General features: G+C 38.9%; 1 protein-coding gene, 1 non-coding gene and 1 pseudogene across 8 annotated transcripts in view; 2 read left to right on the top strand and 1 right to left on the bottom strand.

The window, feature by feature from the left end:
- Positions 1–16,997, top strand: part of PPHLN1 (periphilin 1) — a 117,907-nt gene that overhangs the window by 89,070 nt on the left and 11,840 nt on the right. The gene's annotated exons all lie outside the window — the stretch shown is intronic.
- LOC142452218 (small nucleolar RNA SNORA22) lies at positions 2,160–2,285 on the bottom strand (annotated as a pseudogene).
- On the top strand, positions 10,485–10,614 carry LOC142452171 (small nucleolar RNA SNORA15). The gene has a single exon (XR_012785206.1). It is a non-coding gene; the product is annotated as a small nucleolar RNA SNORA15 (small nucleolar RNA).

Below are 16,997 nucleotides of genomic sequence, written 5' to 3'. Positions count from 1 at the left end.
GCTTGACTCTGCCATTTCAATTGTAGGTAAATATCCGAGTAAACCTTCAGAAATCTTCCCCAACAATCCTGCTAGGAAATAAAAGAAGGAGCAAAGCCATGAGCAGTCTTTGGTTCTGAAACTTCAGACTTTAATCGTTTTCTAAGTTTTCAAAATGAGAGGAGTCTGCATAAATTTACTATATATGACTAAAAAAATACATTACCAGATTGATGTATAAATTTATTAATTTGATCAGATCTTTACTACAACCTATGAAGAAAGGGGACAAATGAGATTGCTTGTATTGTTAAATCTATTTATTTTGTGGAGTTTTATTTTAAAGTTTATTATATTGTAAGGAGTTTACTTTCAGTACCTGAGAATTTACCTTTTATGTTAGAACTAGGGAAAATTTAAACTATTATGTCTTTGAATGTGAGCAGCCTCTATTCCTTCTATTTCTTTGTACTCATAGGTGAGCATAGGTAGAACTTCATTGTGACTCTTTGTGATTTGAGTGAAAGCGTACAGAGCAAATAGACATTCAGTTCAACATTTGTACACATTTTCTTTCCTGACACTGATTGAAGTCGGTCCTGCGTTGTAGCAGCATTCCTCCCAGATCCTTCTTGTGTTTACCATTTCCATTTATTCCTCTTTCCTATCCAGTCGTGCTTTCTGACCTTTGTCCTTGGAAAACGCTGCCTTTTCACCTGCGTAGTTGATTGTGTTAAGGGATGCCATAACCCTGGTGTTATTGTTCATCTTACGGTCTTGTCTGCTGTTGGAAAATTGCTGCCTGAGCCACGGGAGGGAGGAAGTCGAGTAAGACTGATTTAGGGCCATAGTCTTTCAAGTTCTTCCAGTCTCTGATCAGTAAGCCTAGTCTTTTTTATGATTCTGAGTTATGTTTTATATTTTTCTTTCACTCTCTCCAAGATTATCTGTTGTAATCCTTTGCATAGTGCTCAATAGTGGAAGCTGGGTGTGTTAGGCTGGGTTAACTAGCTAAACAAATTCATAGACACTTATGTGTATGAAAAAATAATGTAAATTATCAAGGGTTTGTGAGAGAGGGAGGGGGGGAAATGAGGAGCTGATACCAAGGGCTCAACTAGAAAGCAAATGTTTTGAGAATGATGATGGCAACATATGAACAAATGTGCTTGACACAATGGGTGGATGTATGGATTCTGATAAGAGTTATACAAATCCCCAATAAAATGATTTTTTAAAAGAGCTTTATATAAAAGAGTAATTGTATATTGAGAAAACATCCTAGCCCAGTCTAGATTAAGACCATAAATTTGATATTAGCCTCTGTGTCCAATACTAGTCCATAAATTCCTCTTTAGACTCACACAGCACATGCAATGGTGTCAAATGCAGGGAGATCTCAGGCCAGTGGGTCTAAAGTCTTGTGGATCCAGTGGTGGTAAAAGCATCTCAGTGCTGGCACAGTCTTCATGTGTCTCCTCCAGTTCTCTGGATGTCTCAACAGCAGGAAAAAGAAGACAGAGAGATTGGATCTGGTCTCCAGTGAGTTATTTTTCTCCATCCACGCCTCCAAATGAGGTTATCAAGCTGTATCCTGATTGACAGGCTAGTCTCCACCTTTTCACTCAAGCTGACAGGCGATTATGTAACTGCCACACTGGGTTAGTCATCTAGTTCTTTTAATGTCAGGTTCATTCGGTCTATTAGTCTTTTGTGCTAATTATTTCCATAGCACTTTGATTTTCTTCATTCTTACTTGTTCTGGACAGAGAGATACCAATGGTTAGACCTTAGATGGGTACTCACAAGTTAAGGCTCAGTTGATACTCTCACCAAAGTAGGATGATAGCATATTATATTTATGTATTGCGTCGTGCCAATGTTGGTGTCCCTCGAGACATAGTTTCAAGCCCCCGGGCCCAGCAGCTCATTCTCTCAGGTGTTTGGTCTTAACTAAGACATTTACATACCTTTTCCCTGTTTGCTCTGTTCTATACATGAATGCAGACACATCAGCTGGTAAACGTATAAATTGGAATATAGTGTCACTTTCTGCCTACTCATTCTGGTTCATTTGTTATGTCTGCGTATGTATTCACTTTTAGATTAATGTATATTATTACTGATAACACAGGACTGTATTTTTTCAAAGCTATGTATGTAATTTTTTTATTTTTTTAAGATGTGCTGGTCTTTTGAATACATTTGAACGTGCCTTTCAACGCAGAGGAAAAGACCAGACATTGCTCTAGCACAGTGTCAAGGCCAAGGGAACTATGACACACACTCGGGTATTCACTGTGCGGTGTAATTTTTTTAATAGATCAATGGGGAGGAGGGCTTGTACAACTCTTAATCCATACATCCACCCACTGTGTCAAGCACATTTGTACATTTGTTGCCAACATCATCTCAAAACATTTCCTTTCTACTTGAGCCCTTGGTACCAGCTCCTCATTTCCCCCCTTCCTCCCCCTCCCTCCCTACCTCACAAACCCTTGATAATTTATTATTGTTTTTTTCATGTCTTGCACTGTATGATGTCTCCCTTCACCCATTTTTCTGTTGTCCGTTCCCCAGGGAGGGTTTTTTATGTAGAACATTGTGATCAGTTTCCCCTTTCTCCCCCACCTACCCCTTCCTCTCCTGGTATTGCTACTCTCATAACTTGGGTTATCTGTCCTGGATTCCCTGTGTTTCCAGCTCTGATCTGTACTAGTGTACATCCTCTGGTCCAGCTGGATTTTTAAGGTAGAATTGGGATCTTTATTAAAGATCGACTTTTTCTTTCACCCAAATTCACATGTGTTTCTAGATAATTAGTGATTTTACAGTAGATATCTTTCTAGTATTCTCTACTTTCCACCATGATCCATCTGATAATAGCTATGGTGTCCTTTATTTTATGTCTTCTTCTGAACCTGGCCAATTTTAAATGAATGAATGGGTTGAGGCATTTCCAACTCAAGAGACCCATGTGACAGAATAGCCTGGCTTCTCAGGGTCCTGTAGGCTGTAAAACTACAAGAGTAGACGGATTAAAACTGCCAGCTTCCTCATTAGCTGAGCAATTAGGCATTGGGGCACGAGTTTCTCTAAAGGGCTTAGACTCTTCTGTACTTTGTTTATTGATATACTGCTGGTTAAGACAAACCACACCATAGGTTAATGCACCCACTTGTCAACATGGTTAGGTTCCAAAAACTAGGCCTTATGTGGAATTGGCATTCTGTGCAACTGAAGGGGGGTGCCCCTAGCAGCTCACAACATGGAGGATGCTACATCATCAGATAACTGACATACGACTGAGCAGCATCACCCAGCCAGACTGACACATGACTGTAACCATCCCAGCCACTGTTATCCACACCTAGCACTTTAGTGTTTGTTACTGTCAGTCTTAGATGTTAATGTACAAAATAGTTGGAGTAGTTTTTTTTACTATTTTTGTGAAAAGTAGACTAGTAACATAAGTTGATAAGTGAGGAACAGTAATTAAATAATCAAAAGATACTGTTGAGATGATGAAGGTGAGATTTTACTAAAATTTACTTTTATGATAGAGTTACTCTCTTTTAATTTTGAATTGAGTAATTTATATCTCAGGAAGTTTGACTAGTTCTGTAGCTCAGGTTCTAGAACAGCTACTTATTGTGTCATTATAGAGCCAAGAGATAAAAATTAAACTTAATCCATTAATATTTGAATTGCTGTTGACCATGATTCATTTCAAAGGGGGAAAGGGAAAAAAAAAACCTATCCCACTTTAAAAACATTTTTTAGTATTTTTTAACCTAGATAGGAAATGGCTAAGATGCTTTAGAATTTTCCACCTAAATTGATTGAACAATAGTATTTTTTTTTTAACAAAGATGAGTTACAGTATTGCAGAATACTTTGAATCCCAATCTTTCTAACCAAGTGGAATGTTGCTATGGCCATTTCCTGACTTGTAAACTATTAAATATAAATATAATGGTTTTCCTGCCTGAAACCCTCAGTAGCTTCCCATTACATTTAGAATAAAAATCTGAAGTCCATACTGCGGCTGTAAAGGCCTGCAGGTTCCCTCCCTCGTTCACACCATTCTCTTGATTCATTGTGCCGCAGTCATGCTGGTTCCTTGGGGTTTGGGTTGGTACGCTCTTTCTTCCTAGAACTCTCTTGCTGGCCTTTTCTCATTGTTCATACCAGTGTGTAAATGGTACCTTCACATGTAACAGACTCACTCACTGCTGTGGAGTCATGGGATGGATGGGTTTCTGAGACTGTAAATCTTTATGGGAGTAGAAAGCCCTGTCTTTCTCCTGACATATTACGGAAGCCTTTCCTTATCCTTCTGGACAATCTACAGTGTTTCCATTACTGAACCTACTATATTCCTTAAGCAATCATCATTGTTGTTAGGTGTCATGGAGTAATTTTTAATGTGAAGTGAACACACTTACACAGATGTTCTTATCATTTCATACTTTTTATTATATAGTTTTCCCACTTAGAAGAAAGCTCCCTGTAAAACTGAGTGGGTACTCCTAAAAAGCGATGGCCGTCTGTTCAATGTGAGGGAAGCGTGGATTGGGCGTTCATTCCACCAGGTCAGACTGTTAATCAAGCTTTCTATTTAGAGGGTCTGGAAAGATTGCTTAACAGTAGGTGACAAAAAAATACCTGACTCTGGCAAACAGAGGACTGGTTTTGCCACCATGACCATGCATCTGTTCATGCAGCCATCTCCGTGCCATTGTTTGGCTAAAAAAGCATGCCTCTCTTGCCCCATGCACCTTACTCACCTGATCTGGCTCTGTGTGACTTCTTTTTGTTTCCTCAATTGAAGAGGGACATGAAAGGACAACAATTTGACAACATTGAAGAAAAAAACAAGGGATGTGCTGTCAGCCATCCAAATAGATGAGTTGGGAAAATGTTTCCAAGAATGGATTTGTAGATTTGACAAATGTATGAAGTGTAATGGAGAGTACTTTGAAGGTGATAAGGTTGTTTTGTAAAAAAAAAAAAAAAATTAATATATAGCTATGATAAAAATTGTGGGTTTTTTTGGGGGGGGTACCTTCTCATAGAGATGGCCCTCAAATGTTGGTTGAATGAATGATTCTTGAATAATGAGTGCTTTAGGTACATTTTCTCCCCTAATTCTCAAATAGACCTAGGAACCCCACATTAAAAATAAGGAAACTGAGATTTAGGGAGTTAGATAATAGTCTAAGGTCATACTGAAACCCAATCCAGACTCACTGCCATCAGATCAATGTTGATCCATAGCAAGCCTGTCCAACAGCCCCTGTGAGTTTCCGAAACCTGTAATACTTTCCAGGAGTAGAAAACCTCGTCTTTCTCTTGCAGAGTGGCTGGTAGTTTCAAACCACTGACCTTGCAGTTAGAAGTCAAACACATAAACACCATGTGTATCACCAGGGCTTCTTCAAGAACTCAAAATAGGGTCTTTATTACTATAAAATCTATAATTGTCATTACACTGCCATCACCCCCACCCTCAATTAACATTTTAAATCCTTTCATGTGTATTTTAAAAGGTAAAATAAAATAAAGCTGGACTTTGTGGTTAAGGGCCTGCCTTTTAATAATAATTCCATCTATGAGAAATTAGAGCCCTGGTGGCATAGTGGTACACTTCAGCTCCAATGGCAAAGGTGGCAGTTCAAAACCACCAGCTGCCCCTCAGGAGAAAGATGAGGCTTCTACTCCATAGTGAGTCTCTAAATGCACAAGAGCACTTCTACCCTGTCCTAGAGGGTCACTGTAAGTTGGAATTAACTCGATGGCAGTGAGAATTGAGAAGAGAAAATTTTTTTGTTAAAGTTAAAACATCTGTAATGTTCAGCTGAAAGAGAAAACACTTCTCTTGTGGATCATATTTGGCTTTTGTAGAAAGAAAAGAATAAGGGATTATACCCATGGCAATTTATATGTTTTCTGCTTTCTTTGGTAATGTACTATGATCTGATGGTCCTGTGGACTAGGTGTTAGGCAGCTAGTTGCAAGGCCCTTGTTTCAAACCCATCAGCTGCCGGACCTGAGAAAAATGAGGTTGGCTGTTCTTAAAAAAATTTACAGCCTCAGAAACTCTATCTAAGGCCTCTCTAAGTCCTCCTGCCCCCAGAAGAATTTATTTCAGAGGACAGCACTGAAACTGAAGCTCACAGAGAGGGGCTTGTGTGACCAGAGCACACGGGAGCAAATGAAGGGGGACTGGAGCACATCCTGGCCCACCAAGTCTTGACGAAGATTCCCACTCAGAGCAACTAATCCACACAGAAGACCATATGGCTGGCCCCACTATGAGACACGACATCCCTCACTGACCCTTAGACCTACAAGGGACAACACTGGAGACACAGTGTGGGAATTCTGCCCGATCTGATCTCACCACACTGAGGCAAAACACTAAAGGCGTGCAACAGAACAGAAAGGGGAACAGAGCATCGAAGTCCCCAGGGAATACCAAACATAGACTTTGGGGCCAGGATTTGGTGCCCCATCAGACTCAACTGGAAAACACTCCTAAAGGCCAACAAACAGTCCTTGAACTAACTACAAGCTTTTCCTTCTTGTAATTGTGTTTTGTTTTTGTCATTGGCTTGTTGTTGGTGGTATTTTTTTATTTTCTTTGTTGCTTGGTTTTGCTTTGTCTTTTTGTGCATGTTATTATCTTTGCAGGTCTGTCTAAAAAAGATAGGCTGGATGAACAATCTGGAGGAGAAAACAATGGGACTGACAGTACTGGGGGGACATGGGAGAGGGGGAGGTGGGGTGAAAGGAGGTGGTGTTAACAAACTCAGGGACAAGGGAACAACAAGTGATACAAATCGGTGGCGAGGAGGGTGTGGGAGGCCTGGTAGGGTGCGATCAAGTGTAATATAACTGAGAGGAATTACTGAAAGCCTAATGACGGCTGAACATGATAGTGGGATAGGAGGAAGGTAAAAGGAAATAGAGGCAAGAGCTAGGGGGCAAAGGGCATATATAGAGGTCTAAATAAAGACATGTACATATGTAAATATGTTTATATTTGAGGACGGGGAAATAGATCTAATGCATATATGTATAGGTTTAGTATTAAGGTAGCTGATGGACATTGGGTCTCCACTCAAGTACTCCCTCAATACACAAACACTTTGTTCTATTAAACTAGCATTCCACGATGCTCACCTTCCCAACACAATTGCTGAAGACAAAGTGGGTGCATAAACAAATGTGGTGAAGAAAGCTGATGGTTTCCGGCTATCAAAAGATAGAGCATCTGGGGTCTTAAAAGCTTGAAGGTAAACAAGAGGCCATCTAGCTCAGAAGCAACAAAGTCCACATGGAAGAAGCACACCAGCCTGTGTGATCACGAGGTGTCGAAGGGATCGGGTATCAGGCATCATCAGAACAAAAAATCATATCGTGAATGAGGGGGAGTGTGGAGTGGAGACCCATAACCCATATGTAGGCAATTGGACATCCTCTTACATACAACTTTCCTCTAGTTCCTGAATGCTTGCCCACCTCGCTACTATCATGATCCCAATTCTACCTTACAAATCTGGCTAGACTAGAGGATGTACACTGGTACAGATGGGAACTGGAACCACAGGGAATCCAGTTTAGATGATCCCTTCAGGACCAGTGGTGAGGGTGGTGATACCAGGAGGGTGGAGGGAGGGTGCGGTCAAAAGGGTGAATTGATTACCAAGGATCTACATATAACCACCTTCCTGGGAGATGGACAACAGAAAAGTGGGTAAAGGGTGACAGACAGTGTAAGGTATGATGAAATAATAATTTATAAATTATGAAGGGTTCATGAGGCAGGGGGCAGCGGGGAGGGTGGGGAAAAATGAGCTGATGCCAGGGGCTTATGTTGAGAGCAAATGTTTTGATAATTATGAGGGCAGTGAATGTACAGATGTGCTTTATACAATTGATGTATGTATGGATTGTGATAAGAGTTGTATGTGCCCCTAATAGAATGATTTTTTAAAATGGGATCAAACAAAACTGTAGTGGTTATATAATTTTCAATTTTAGAGGATTAAGAGTGAAGGGGTGGAGTCTTGTCTGTCAATCGGATCATGGCCAATGAGGTTTCTGTGTGGGCATGGCCTTCTGAGAATTCTGGGAAATCCGGTACTTCTTACTTGGAGGTGAGAGATTCTCTGCTCACACCTTGGGAGACATAACAGCTGACAGGACACATCGACCCACCCTGATGCAGAGCCCCCTCCCACACTGAGATGCCTCCAGTGACACTGGATCCAAAGACTTTCTACCCACTGGCCTGTGATCTTCTACATTCGGCGTCATTGCCTGTGTTTCATGAGTCTGAAGAGGACTTTATAGATTGTTATCGGACATATGGGCTAGTATCAGACTTAAGGACTTGATCTGGACTGGGCTGGGATGTTTTCTCAATGTTCTATTGCTCTTATATATAAATCTCTTTGTTATACACACACAGAAAGGGCTCTATAAGTCAAAATCAATTTCATGACAGTGGGTTTTTGGTGAATATGGAAATGCATGCTTCATTTTTCCCTTCCATTCTTCTTGCCCAAAGCATTATTTTTTTTAGCGTGAAGCTTTTATTGTATATTTCTATCAAAGGCTAAAAAAAACCCCATAGCTTAACCTAATTTTTATGTGGATTGTTTGAAGTATAGTCAATATGTAAGAATCACACACAACACACACAAGGATAATAAGGCATTATGGTTATAATTTGACTTTTAAAGTTGTGTTTTGGTTGTTTTGCTTTAACTTGGCTTCTTTTGTTTCTAAGACTGAAATAACTTAAAATGTTACTTAAAAAAAAGAAATGACAGTGCAGCTGCTACATACTTGAACTATCTGGGTTAACTGGCTTGAATCACTGGAAATGATTCAGTGTTAGAGGAAAGATTTTAGAGCTTTTCTGTCACACCTACGCAATGCAGACAGAGGCAGAACTGGGAATTTTTGCTTTTGTTTTACATATACTATGTGTACATTTTAATTACTGCTTCATCGTAATAATATGTAATCCTTTGCCTCCTAAAATAGTGTCATCCTGAATGGTACCATTTGTGTGCTGTTCACCCCATTGTAATGTCATCTTTTGGTTTTGTTGAAGACAATATAAATATGTTTTAGGAGTTTTAAAATACATCTCTTTTTATAATAGCTTTTTAAAACTTCCTTTCTTTGGTGTAAAGCTTTAGTTGAAAAAAACTAAGGATATGGAATGGAGTTAAACAGGATATTTCTAATTGAATTTTATTCTTTTTCTACAATGTGATTATATTATAAGATAGTGGGGTGGGGAGGAGCAGACTTTACCTCTGATTTTATCTTGCCTTCAGTTTGAGCGTTAAGCCTCACCGAATAGTAATAGAAAGTTTTTATTTCACACAGGAATTTAGTATTTCTGAACCCAAATAAGGCCCTAAATCAAGACCAAAGCCATGCTTGTTTCAACTTAGAGTGACCTTAGGTATTACATAGTAGAACTGCTCCTAGGATTTTCTTCTCTGTTGTTTTTATGGAAGCAGATCACCTTTCTTTTGTGCCTGATGCCTTCTAGGTGAGTGAGTTGTTCAGTGCAAACCATTTGTGACACCCAGGCCTTCAATATAGATAAATAACTAAGTAAACATGCCGACAAGTTGATACTGGATCTTGGTGATCCTTCATGGCAAAGCAGAGTTGCCCCCAAGGGTTTCAAAGGAAGCAAGCAGACTGTCATGGGTTTTTTTTGTTTTTGTTTTCTGTAGAGCAACTAGTAGGTTTGAACTGCTAGCTTTCCCTCCTATATGAATAGGTGATGATACCAACAAGTCTTATCTGTCTAAAACTACCCTGAGTTTAGGACTTACATTTATATACTTTGGCAGTTCAAGTGACTGTATAATTAAAATATATTAAATTAATAAAATTATATTTCAAAATACCGTTTTTTATTTATTAGGCTTTTCGCTATTTTGCAGTGATTTTATAATGTAAACCTTCCTCCTTACTTGGTTTCAGAACATTTAAAATGTGTTTGTACTTCATCTTCCTTGGAATGCTAAGTGAATGAAATGTTTCATTTTGATCTCAATTTGATCAAGGAACAGTAGTTATTGAGGAGCCCCATGATCTCAAAGAATTTACACATGGGATCAGCTGCATGGTGTGGCCAAAATGTCTAATTAAGATTCAAGTCAGGGCCAGAATATTTGCTTTTAGACTTTTAAATTAGTTGTAAGATAGATATTTGTTTTTTTATACTGAATATGAGCTAATTACACAAGAAGTGAAAAATATTTGCCCTCAATACAGTGAAGAAGATAGAATGGGCAAATATGAAGGGGCTTTAAAAAGTTCTTGGCGAAATTCCATTATCTCTTAATTCCACTTCCGACAAACTTTTTGAAGCCCTTGTATATATATATAAGAAATACATTTAACAAAGACATTTTAAAAGGGGGGAAAAGGACATATTATCTAAGTGGAATGAAGCTGTGCACTCATGGCTGAATCCTGTGTTTTTAAATCTGTAATCTACATAGCCAGACACCATGCCACAGTATCATTTCTGGTACTTCTGGTGTGCTGTGTCTTCTTCATGGCATATCATCTGTAAAGGTGAACACAAAGAAGAAGAAAAAAAGAAGCAGTACATTTCTCTAGTCATTAGTTGTAAGTTGCGGCTCCGAGTCTTAACTATAGAAGAAGTGCTGCCTGATCCTGTTCCATTCTCACAGTTGTTACGCTGCAGCTCTGGCTGGAGCTTCTGTGTCAATCCATCTCATCAATCTCTTTTTGCTGACTCTTTACCAAGCAGGAAGGCTTTCTCCACAGATCGATCCTTCCCGATATTAAACTAACAGATCAACTTCAACAGTCATTTTAACATATAAGTTATCTAGTGAGCATATGTATGGCAAAATTGATTAGATTTTCGGGAACCTAATTATATTTCATAGTTACAATGCTGTCATTACTATTTGTCCTCATAATTCTCAAATAAATACACATATGGAGTTGTATTCTTTAATACGTGTTTTTACCCCAATTTCCATAAACAATACATACATGTCTCTGACCTTTAATCTTTGCCTGTGACTAAATTCTCTGTGGGAAAGGGATTTTTCGAGGATTATGTTTATTATATCTTCCTGTGCTGTTACAAATTAAGGTCACTCTTTTTAGGGATCAGCACCTACTGTTCCCCACACATCTCAGAACTACTGAGAGTGGTATTATATGTTATCTAATTGAAAAGCCGCTCTCTGGTGATTTTCTAACTTCTGATCTTTCTACATTTAAATATAATGTCTTTGTTTTTTGAGAGCTACCCTTTGAATTTGTCTGTTCCCATTGTTTACTTCATCATGTCTTCCATTTGCTTTAGCTATGTTATATTCAAGAGCAAATTTCAGAGTCTTCTCTGACATCTACTTTTGTCTTTCCTGGTTTTCTAATGGTATTCTTCATATATTAGTGTTCAGTGTGTCAAAACAGTTCTTAAGTTGTTTTCCTAAACTCAAAGTTGTATTTTGAATCTTGTGAACTTGTTTCAATTATGTTCAGCTTCAACCTGAACTTGCACATAGGATCACTTGATGGTGTGTTCTGCAGCCAGCCCCTTAGTTTGTTTTGGCTGATGATCCTGAGTTCCCCCGAGTTTCTTCACAGAGATATAATCCATTTGATCCCTTTGTAGTCCATCTTGGAAGGTCCATTTGTATAACCACTATTGCTGAAAAAATTGCAATGAAGCAGTTATTAGTCTTTCACAATTCTACCGTATGATCTCTTCATTTCTGTCACCAAAGCAATATTTTCCAACTTCTGATCGTTGTTTGCAACTTTTCTAATTCACTAGTTAATAATTATCTATGCATCATGATGGCATGTTGAATCAATTCAGATGGAACAAGTTGGTAAGATTCTCCAATTTCCTTATCACTTGCTTTAGTGATTGATACATTTGAGAGCTCTGCTGGTGCAGTAGTTACGCTGTGATCCGAAAGGTCAGCAGTTTGAAACCACCAGCTGCTGCTCGGGAGAAAGACGGGGCCTTCTACACCCATAAAGAGTTACAGCTTTGGAAACCCACAGTGGGCAGGTCTACCTATAGGATTGTGAAGAGTTGGCATTGACTTAATGGCAGTGAGTTTGTTTGCTTTATAAACTTGAGTAATAGTATTTAACTGGTCTTTAAATGGTCCTGTAGGCATATGAATATTAGCTTATCGCAGACAGTGTAGTAATCCAAGATAGATTTGAAATACTCTTTTTTGCCCTGCTCTTTTTTTCACAGTAAATGCAATGTACCCTCTTCTTCGATCTGTCTTGAATTTGTCATAACAGACAATATGATTTTCTTATTAAGAATAGTCAATACCACTCTATTTTAGCTCACAAATGCCTAAAGTATTGGTCCTTCCGTGTTTCCTTTAAATTTTTGACAACTCCCCTTTTCATAGATTTATTGTACATTGTTTTGTTTCAGTTTGCAATGGATGCTTACCCTTGTTTCTTATTTTGACCCCTGTTCCTTCAGCCAAAGAATGGCAGGAAAACCTGGCTCCATCCACATGAGTAAGGCCAGTTCTGTGAGGAAGCGCTTCTTCCCTAGTCTAATTTTGAGTACTCTCCAGTGCGAAGCACTTGTATTTGGCGCAATTCATAAAGTTTTCCCTGGTTAATCCCCTGAAAATAGATTGCCTGTGTCTTCTGTCTGGTGTGCCCTTAGTTCAGAAGCTCTGCTGAAACCTGGGCATTGTGTGCTTCCCAGCTGGTATGTGAAATACTTGTGGGATCGTTTACAGTAGCAGAGAAACATGCAAGTAATCACTGTCTGAGAAAATGACAAACTCAATAATTAGCGTGACCTGAAGAAAAATAACTAAGATTCATTAAAGTTTTTAATTGGATCAGCTCTTTCAAGCCACAGCATTAGTGTTCCGAGAAGAGTTTTTCCATCTTTAGGAAGATGGCATTTGTGAGTATGAAAGTTTAAAATTAAAACAAGGAAAAAGGCGGGAAAGAGGGCTGCTGTCTTCTAACAGGGCTCTGCTGGTTAGGTCCATAGTGGGATCTTTACTCTTGGAAACAGCAAGATGAAGCCATAGGGAGAATCCAACAGAGCCAGATTGTCGTCCTCACTGTGGCACCTCTAAGAGCATGCAGACAGTCCTTTGGAAAAGGAGAGCAATTTGCAGTTAATCTTGACAAGGAATTTAATGTTTGCTTAGCAAATATTAGTATCTTGCCACTTCAAGATTGCAAACGTGAAGCAAACTGAACTCTTGAAGAGGGAAGTCACATTTTGAAATTTGTTTTATTGTCAAAGAACGTTGAAAATATATGTGAAAAGAGGAATGGCTTAATATGTTTTTCCAGGATGTGTTTCTATGAAAAGTCTCTAACTGTTGTATCTGTATCTATGTGAGCACACGGCACGCTTGCATGGAGTGAGGTTAAAGGGAAGTGACAATGCTGTTTCTTTTGGCTTTTGTAGTAAAGTGGTCGGCCTTTTGACCCTTATTTTATATGAAATGGTCAACTGTTCAGTTCTGCTAATCCAAACAAAAATTTTATATCTAGACTTCCCTGTTGTTCTTAACTAAATGTGCTAATCATCCCAAACTGTGTGTGTGTGTGTAAGCCAACCAAAGAAGAGTCAGCAATATTAAACTAACAGATCAACTTCAATAGTCATTTTAATATATAAGTTATCTAGTGAGCATATGTATGGCAAAATTGATTAGATTTTCGGGAACCTAATTGTATTTCATAGTTACAATGCTGTCATTGCTATTTGTCCTCATAATTCTCAAATAAATAGACATATAGAGTTGTATTTTTTAATACTTGTTTTTACCCCCAGTTTCCATAAACAATACATACATGTCTCTGACCTTTCATCTTTCGCTGTGACTACAAAAGGGATTTTCTTTTCTTCTTTTTTTTTTTTTTTTTTTTTGTGATCCAAGTGAATTTAATGAGAGTTAAAAGAAGCTTCAGGTTTTACGCGGCACCCATAGGATTCCTTTGACCATGCGGCCTGGCAGAGACTGCCCCAGGTCACGCGAAGATCTCTCTTTTTCCACGAAGACGACCAGACCGTGAAAGGGATTTTCGAGGATTATGTTTATTATATCTTCCTGTGCTACAAGTTAAGGTCACTCTTTTTAGGGATCAGCACCTGCTGTTCCCCACACATCTCAGAACTACTGAGAGTGGTATTACATGTTATCTAATTGAAAAGCCGCTCTCTGGTGGAAGTGTGATTAAGTAGACCAATAATACTATATTTCTTAAATTTTCATAGGATTTGCTGAAAGCAGATATATTACTTTTTTCTTAGTAAGCTTAACAAAAGCTGTATTTTCTATGGAAGCCCCAAGGATTGGTAATTGTTTCACTTTCATCATGGAAAATTATAGCCTATCTCTAACTGTGTTGGATGAAGTCTTGACAGGTTTGGAAAATAGCTTTATAGCATCATCTTTGTGTTCTTGTCAGTGTTGAAATGTCTCTGAAGGGCACCTCTGCCACAGTCCAGGTTTAATTTTATAGATCTGAGCCGCCACTCCAGCCGGGAAGGTCAGCTAACACCTGCTGCATGGAGCAGACTATTAGGGACAGTTTTTTGTGTCACAAGGGATAAGACCCTCTCAAAGAACCACAGACACATATAAAGGAGTATTACTGAACGCTTACTGGGGTTTCATTATATTCAGGGCAGAATCCAAGTTTAGAACTTGGAACTGAAATTCTGTCAAGCAGGATTTCTTCCTCAATTTCCTGTCCTCCTCCTCAGCCTCCCTCCCTGAGTTTTCTTGCCCTTTCCTGTGTTCCTTGGCAATGCCAACATTATAAAGCCAGTTCTTAAGCTAGTGCACCCTGACCTTTATCTTCATCACCAAAATCCTCTAAATTCTTCTATAAGTATGTGCTTTAAAACTGATATGTAAACATCGTTATGGGGATGTTTCTGGCATAGAGAGTGAGGGCACATGAGATCTGGAGCTGTAAGTAATCCTGACCACCATTGGGTTCTTCCCTGGCATCTTCTGGTTCTATAAGCTCTTAACTCGCACTCCCACCACCACCTCCAAAAAAGGACCATGGCATATACATTTTTTTAAAGTCTCGCATTAGTAAGAATTTTTAAATCTTGAGCTAGACTTTTACAGTTCCTTGGCACTGTAATAGAAGTGAGAGGGTTTAGTTTTTGGAACGTGTACACCCAACAAAACCCACTCCCATTCCACCTTTTCCAGTGAAGTGATCATCGACATTGGCTACATCTGTGTTAGTAGTGTCACTTCTATTTAATCCCTTACCCCCCTGTATAGCTTCAAAATTTTTCTTAAGCGCAGTACTCAAGGGTGACCATCTTGACTCTTTGTGCTAACCTGTTACTTAACTACAATTCCAGTTGTGAAATTTCAGAGCCGCAGTCTTGGAGATTTCTCTAGCTTCATAGGTCAATCTGGATTCTATAAGACTTTGAGGATTCTCTCTTTTAAAAATTGTTGGATAGAGCAGAGGATGTACACTGGTGCAGATAGCTGGAGGCACAGGGAATTCGGGGCGGATGATACCTTCAGGACCAGGGGTGTGAGGGGTGATACTGGGAGGGTAGACGGTGAGTGGGATGGAAAGAGGGAACTGCTTACAAGGATCTACATGTGACCTCATCCTTGGGGGATGGACAACAGAAAAGGGGGTGAAGGGAGATGCCGGACAGGGCTAGATATGACAAAATAATAATTTATAAATTATCAAGGGCTCATAGGCAGGGGAGCGGGGAGGGAGGGGAAAAAAGAGGACTTGATGCAAAGGGCTTAAGTGGAGAGCAAATGCTTTGACAATGATTAGGGCAAAGAATGTACAGATGTGCTGTATACAATTGATGTATGTATGGATTATGATAAGAGTTGTATGAGTCCCTAATAAAATGTTTAAAAAATAAAATAAAATTGCACGCCAATAAAACAAAATTGTTGCGTTTCAAGTAAGAATGCTTAGTAGTGTTAGCCAGACACCACCTAATTTTGCTCTCAAAATTGCAGGACTAATTAGTCTTGCGGTGAAGTTCTTGCTCTGATTCTTGGGTTTCCTTCTTTCTCTCTCCTTCCAGATAAGGACCACTAGTTATAGCTTACAAAAGTGGGGGTAGTTTAAGTACATTTTGACTATGTAAGCCTCAAAAAAGAGAAAAAATAATGCAGTACACATATGCTGAAAGTATAACTTAATTTCTCAATGTAATTTCTTCCTAAAATCAACTTCACAATACAAACTTTATTGATGAAAGAAATGAGATGGTGGAGTGAACATAACTGGTTCACTGAATAAGTCATCTGACCCAAAAATGCCAAGAGAGAACTGGCTTCCTCTGAAGAAGGTATTGAAAACATCGGTTTCCATCATAAAATGCTATTGAAGCACACACAGCCTTCATTCTGTTTACAGAGCCAGAGGGTTTGCCCCGGCGCGAGGAGGATGGCGGACCTGGTCTGTGCATCCTAGGTTTTATCTCAGTGGCCCCCAAGCTCAGTGAAAATAACCTGAACTTCAGCTTCCACTGGAGAATGCTGTAATGTTTCAGACGGGAAGCACAAACAAACATACAAGAAGGATAAGTAGGAATCCTAGTCATGTTATCTGCTTTTCAGATCTCTTAAGGACAGTTTCTTTATGTCACTTTTAATAATCAAGTAGGTTAATTTATACTTACCAAAGGATTTTGTCTCAACCATAACTTTTTGTTTTGGATTTAAATACTTCTTTTGGCTATAGCAGCATTTTAAGAAGTAATAAATTAGAAGCCTAGGCTGGGAATGTTAGTCATATTTCTTATGGCTAATCTTCATCTTCCTGCTTCAGTATTTTTGTAAAATGGGAATAGTAATTCCATGATGCTTGTTAATATTCCTGGTATACAGAGTAATATAAAAGCCTACAAGAAAATGTTACATGGATAGAAATAGTTATAGTATAAGACGTACATTTTACAG

Source organism: Tenrec ecaudatus, chromosome 6 (assembly GCF_050624435.1).
Source record: "Tenrec ecaudatus isolate mTenEca1 chromosome 6, mTenEca1.hap1, whole genome shotgun sequence".
Taxonomy (NCBI): Eukaryota; Metazoa; Chordata; class Mammalia; order Afrosoricida; family Tenrecidae; genus Tenrec; species Tenrec ecaudatus.
Note: the sequence above shows the minus strand (reverse complement) of the source record. Positions and strands in the feature narration are given on the sequence as shown.